At 35.5% G+C, this 6695-nt stretch overlaps 1 protein-coding gene across 1 annotated transcript in view; it reads right to left on the reverse strand.

Annotated features, from left to right (window-relative positions):
* EML5 (EMAP like 5) overlaps positions 1-6132 on the reverse strand; it is an 80223-nt gene extending 74091 nt beyond the window's left edge. The window contains exons 1-4 of the mRNA XM_007462736.1: positions 5973-6132; positions 5191-5297; positions 4556-4674; positions 2948-3134 (exon numbers count right to left, since the gene is read on the reverse strand). The gene's annotated coding sequence lies outside the window, so the exon portion shown is untranslated. The remainder of the gene's footprint in view (positions 1-2947; positions 3135-4555; positions 4675-5190; positions 5298-5972) is intronic.
* Between the last annotated feature and the right edge of the window lie 563 nt (positions 6133-6695).

The following is a 6695-nucleotide window of genomic DNA, read 5'->3' on the forward strand; positions in this document are numbered from 1 at the left end:
ACATTTGTTGAAAAGCTAATGAGACTAGGCTCAGTGTTTCTAGGAATGTGCTACAACTACGTAGCTCCTAAACCTTATCCTATACTTCATCAATAAAGATAATGCTTACCAAGCATCTATTATTGGCAGCATTACTATGCTAGGTACAATGAGCACTAAGACAATTAGACAAATTTTGCAAACTCATTGGGAAAACGAGATATTTTCCGTTAAAATAAGAACATCTGGTAATACATGCTTAATGGGGATGAAAAGGTTGTAGAGAAAATCTTCATGGAAGCGATGCTACTTGACGCGGGCCTTCAAAGAGTGTAGGTCTTAGATAAAAAGAGAAGCAAGCAAGTATATTCTAGGCTAGGATAATAGTGTAAACAAGATACAGAGGGGTTAAAGCGCCAAGCAGGTTAACACAACTTAATTCTTTATTCCTTTAGACTCAAGCAATCACTTTCTTTATACAGATTAAGAGATATAATAACTTTGCTTATGAAGGCAACTCCTGAAATAACTAATATAGCTGCCAATTACTGTTAATTTTGAGATTGGTTTTATATAAAGACATAACAAAAAACAATACTGCAATCGGTCAATATTTCACTAAGTTATTAACTGCTTTCCTCTGTCCTGTCATTTCTCTACAGATCTACGGTTTTCTATATAAGCTGGAGTTCTAAACCATTTTGAGTTACTTTTTTTGGTTTAGGTTTCTCCCAGGTGATATGAATTGCACCTGTTAATAAACTTTTTGTTTTTCTCTTGTTAATCTGTTTTTTTTCTTTGGCTGTGCCTCATGGGTTGTGGGATCTTAGTTCCCTGACCAGGGATCGAACCCAGGTCCCCTGCAGTGGAAGTGCAGTGTCCCAACCACCGGACCACCAGTGAATTCCCCTAATCTGTCTTTCTGTTAGAGTTCTGGCTAAAAGCCTAGCAGAGGAAGAGGTCATTGGGTATCCAGGGATGTCCTGTGGGCATACTGACTTATAGTTTAATTTGGCCCAAACTCCCTAAAATTCCAGAATTATGGTAGTAAATGACCAGTTTTTACAGTCTTCATTCCAGTAGTAGCAGAATAATGTCCAAACTCCTTGCCACAGCACAATGGGTACATAATCATGTTTTAAGAGGAACCATTTATATAAACTAAAGGTGAAAGTAAATGGTGCCCCTGAGGCCCCTGCCAGCCCATTTAATTAGTTCTTCCGCTAATGTCCATCATGTACTCTAAGATTTGAATACTTCGTGCTGCTCACAGTTATTTAAAGAAGCTGTATTTTTATTTTTTCCCCCACTGTTACATGTGATATGACACACTTAAAATACATTCCCCCACCTCCCCTCTGTCAGGTAAACTACTCAGCTCAAATGTCATCTTCTCTATGAGGGTTTCCCTGATTCCATTAGGCACGATATATCAGTCCTTTATAATATTTCAAGAGCGCTTTATACATATCTCTAGCCTAGTGGTTCTCAGCAGGGGGTGACTTGCCTCCCAAACGCTGTCTGGAGACATTTTTGGTTGTCACAGCTGGGGTGGGTGGTGTTAACTGGCCTCTAGTCCATAGAGGCCAGAGATGCTGCTAAACATCCTACAATGCACAGGATGGCATTATACACAAAAATGCAATTATCTTTACAATAAAGAATTGCCTGGCCCAAAATGTCAACAGTGCCAAGGTAAGAAGCCCTGATCTATACTTATGACACTGTATCACAATTTTCTTGCGTGTTTGTCTTCCCCCACAGAGTATGAATGTTTTACCATGGCAAGGTGTTTTAGTTATATTCCCAGAGTCTTTCCTGGTACACAGCACATGCTCTATGAATGTTTCTGAATGAATAGAAGAAAGGAGGGAGAAAAGGAGGGAAGGAAAGGAAGGAGAAAAGGGAAGAGTCAGGGGAGGTACAAACAGAGGGAGGGAAGATAGGAGAAAGAAAAAGGGAAGAGCTTTCTCTCCTTTCAGGAAAGCTACATAGGATGATGCAAGTTTCCTACCCCCACCCTCAATATATCCCAGAAGGTATACTTACACAGTATTTAAAGCCAAACAGACTAAGGGCTTTAGGCTTTACCACTTACTAGCTGACAGATCTTTGAGAAAATTATCTAATTTCTTTAAACCTAAACTTCTTCATTTATAAACTGGGGGAAATGGTTTTACTCTCATAGAGATGAGGTGAGAATAAAATAAATAAACATTAAGAAACTAGTAAAGTGCTTACACACAGTGAGAATTTATAAATATCACCCTTTCCCTTCCTTCTCTAAGAATATCCATATAGAGAGGTAACAGTTATGACTTTTCTCTGTTTTCTACTTTGGTAAACCCGAATATGTTACTATCATGATTGTAAAATAAAAACATAGTCATCCTGTTTGTCACAGAACATTTCTTAGATAACTTATATTATTTAAAATAATTAAAAAAACAGATTTCTAGTCTTTACGGTTTTTGTAATTTTTACTCATGACTTTAAAAAATTAGGGCTTCCCTGGTGGCGCAGTGGTTGAGAGTCCGCCTGCTGATGCAGAGGACGCGGGTTCGTGCCCCGGTCCGGGAAGATCCCACATGAGGCGGAGCGGCTGGGCCCGTGAGCCATGGCCGCTGAGCCTGCGCGTCCGGAGCCTGTGCTCCGCAACGGGAGAGGCCACAGCAGTGAGAGGCCCGCGTACCGCAAAAATAAAAAATTAATATTATCCTGACAGAAAGGTGTCAAGCCAGAGCTCATAGTTCCAAATTCAAATTACAATAAGTAAAACAATAAAACTCTAAGGAAAACTATAAGAAAAAAGTTTTATTTGTAATATGAAAATAAAATCCCATTCTAAAGAATTCTTCATTTCCTAGAATACAAAAGATAAGGAAAAAAATGGACTAACTTAACTTTAAACCCAAACGAAGGTCTAACCTATCCGGGCTGTTGTCGCATAGTCTTTCAAAGGACCTACCTGGCCTGTTGCCACATAGTCTTTCACAGGATGAATAGCCAGGCAGAGAATATCATCATCGTGACCCAGGTAAAAGCGCTGTGTGTTCTGCTGTCGGTTATAGATGACACCCACTGCTGCCACATGGTACACAATTTCACCAATTTGGGTATAGAACAGATTACTTCGACAGTCATACCCTCTGTAACTAAATATAGAAAAATCATATAACATTAACTTTGGCCTTTTACTGATAAATGTGGACTATACAGAGGACATTCAATTTCCAGCTTTACAAGATACTGAACAATTTTTAAAAATACAAATATCTCACATCCCATAAACTTCTGTGAACTGCTCTGATTACAAATAGCTAAATCCAAGCTACAACACTCAATGAAAAAAGGTGCAGAAAAGTGTATATTGTACAGTAGTATTGCATAATACTAAATTTGTATACTGTAAAGCAAAAAGTTGCTTTTTTACAAGTGAAAGGGTATAGAAAAGAATATATATTTGCATTTGTTTGTACTATATTATACATAAATATTTCTGAAACTAGGTAACAGTGATTCCCCTTTGGGTGGGGGGGAAATGATGGCTGGGAGGGCAGAGGTAGGAAGACGATTTTCAGAGTGTATCCTTTTATACACACTGTTCAACCATGAGAATAAAATATATCAATATATATTACAAAAATAAGTTTTAACAATTTAAAAATATTATACACATCCAGAAAACAAGTAGTCAAATCCTCTCAAAAATGATCAATATAGATAAAATAGATAACTAATAAGGACCTACTGAATAGCAGCACAGGGAACACTACTTAATACTCTGTAATGGCCTATATGGGAAAAGAATCTAAAAAAGAGTGGATATATGTATATGTACAACTGATTCACTCTGCTATACACCTGAAACTAAAACAACATTGTAAATCAACTATACTCCAACACACACACACACACACACACACACACACACACACACACACAAAATGCTTCCAAACAAACAAACAAAAAGAAATACTGTCTATTTTAACACTGGAGGAAAAATATTTTTACTAAATAAATCTGTTTTTTTTCAAATTCTTGAAAACATTATAAGCCAGGTAAGACAATGATTACTAGGTGAGGGGAAGGAAAGAGTTGGACTGGAGACTCTGTTGTCCCGGGATAAAATGTGAGACCTGTATTGCCAGATATTCTAAGAGAATCCAGAAACCGTATTTTATTGAAATTATAACATATAGGCCAAAATGCTTAGGCCAAAACAAGCTACAATATCATTACAAATTAGACATATTTAGGGGAGATGATAATCTCTTACATTTCACTTATTTTGTTTAAAGAGATCCATTTCTATAAAAATAACACTAAGTTTTCATAAGACAAATTAATTTTTAATTTAATAAATACTTATATAGTGCCGTAAAACATTCTAAGTCACCACAAGTATTGACTTATTTACTCCTCACCAGAACCCCACGAAGAAAAATACTGTTATCTCCATTTTACAGATGGTAAAACAGAAACACAGAGAGGTTAAGTGTCTTGCTCAAAGTCACATAGCTAGTAAATGTGAACCAAAATTCAAACACATAAATGAAAAGTAGTCGTTTTGTACCCGTGAACAAAGTGTAATCGAATACTATTTCCTGGAGCCCGCTCTCTTCTTTTAGAAGTACCACTTTTTTGTTTCTCTTTGTATTGTTCTTTAAGCTGAGGTAGATCTTCCGTGTAAACCTTTAAATAATGTACATAAGTAGAAATATTCTTAGAACACAAATTTATAAAGGTGTTATATATTCCTAATGTAACTTCAGACATTGTGGTTACTATGATCGCTAAAGTTTTAACAACTGTCTTCAATAGGAAGTTTCTTTATGAAATTTACTTCCTTGGAAAGACAACGGTATTTACATTTTCTAAGTATCACACTGACAAATACATATTTAGTTTCCATGAAATTTTTATACTTCGTAAGAGAGTATTTTAAAGGAAATAAATGGAAGTGTACTGCGACAAAAAGCCCATATAATATATAATACAATACAATACAGGCACAGTTAGTATATCAAGCACTTAATATAAATAACATTTTACACAAGTATACTTTAACTCTTAAAGGGGGAAACAGCCATACATTTCTTGGAAAATTAAAAACTGCAAAAGATAACAATAGATGAGTAAACAACAGGGAGCAAGATAAAGAAGAAACTAGAATTTTTCAGGAAAAAATCATGTGGTAATAAAAATTACCTGCCGACGGTAGGTGAGCTGTGTCTCTTGTTCAATTTCAGAGTCCAGTTCTGGAACATCAGACAGATCTGAATCTGATTCATCACTATTAGAGTCAGCCAGATTTTCTGTAATTTAAAAAAATGAAACATTACCTGTTTAAAGAAGATTCATTTTCAAAACAGCACAATAAAATTAATGATTAAAAGCTGACTGTGCCAACTGACATGGAGACAAGCCATAAAACAAGCAAATGAAATTACCTATTCAAGTGACACAGATGTCAGTAAACTGTACTACAGATTATCTTCCTCTCCACTCACTGCAAACTCAATAGTTCCTTTAAATCCCTTCACTGGCTCCCCAATGACCGCTACATCAAATTTAAATGTCTGTGCAAATATAAGTGAATATAACCTATAATTAACATGAAAAATAGCTAGAAAATACCATAATGCAACAGATGAACTGACATTAGATAATTTTTCTTTGTCAAAAAAACCATACTGAAACCTAGATACCCATCTCCCAGAGAATACATTAAATGTTTGTTTTACTAATGCATGTTTTTTACTCATCATTTGATAGATGAAAGTGTAACCAAAAGTACTTTGTAGTCCATGCTCTGTGACATCTGAGTTTAAAGATATAGACCTAATATTTTATTTAAAATTTCCACTAATAATAATAATCTATACTGTTAACATACGAGGCTTGTGTATGTTTCAAGAGTAAAATTGTTATTTGGGGGTTACTGAAGAGTTATTTGACAGAGACATGTTTAGGCAGTGTGTTCTACTCACCTTGGGGTGCTATGTGAAGAGCATCTTTTAGTTTTCTTTCAGGAATAAATTTCCACTGAAAGACAGAGTGATCTGCTCCACCAATAGAAATAACCCACTGATAATCATGTGACCATCTGACATTAGTTACATGAGCTGAATGGCCAATGTATTTTTTAAACTTGGCCCCTATAACAAAAATATACCTTTAAATTGATAAACAAATGCCAATACACACACACAAAAACACTATAAACAACAATTTCTATACCTGAACCAATGCATCCTACTTCTATTACCTTAATTATGATCAAAGGGGAAAAATGTTAATTCAAAAATTCACTGAGTGAACAAATGAATGAGTGTACATCAAGGGACGTACATCTTTGCTCTACTGATTCACAATATAATTTGGTAAGAACCACAAGAGCGGTGAAGCATTATCTTACTGCTTTGAGAAAAGTCTGCAGCTACAAGGGGATCAATTGTTTTTATATTCAGATATTTGAATGTTTTGGCCTGACACCTTTGATCTTAAGTGATATTGACCAATCTCCTCCCACACTATTCTCAGCCTTAGCTGCGAAGATCCTTTTAAAGCTTAAGCCATCAAGAAAATATTAGCAACATATAAATAGGACTACACACCAAAACCAAATGGGATTTATGCCAGGAATGCAAGGTTGGTTCAATATACAAAAATCAATCAATGTAATATATACCATACTAACCAAAATAAAATAC

Source organism: Lipotes vexillifer, unplaced genomic scaffold (assembly GCF_000442215.2).
Source record: "Lipotes vexillifer unplaced genomic scaffold, Lipotes_vexillifer_v1.1 scaffold883, whole genome shotgun sequence".
In the NCBI taxonomy this organism is placed as follows: Eukaryota; Metazoa; Chordata; class Mammalia; order Artiodactyla; family Lipotidae; genus Lipotes; species Lipotes vexillifer.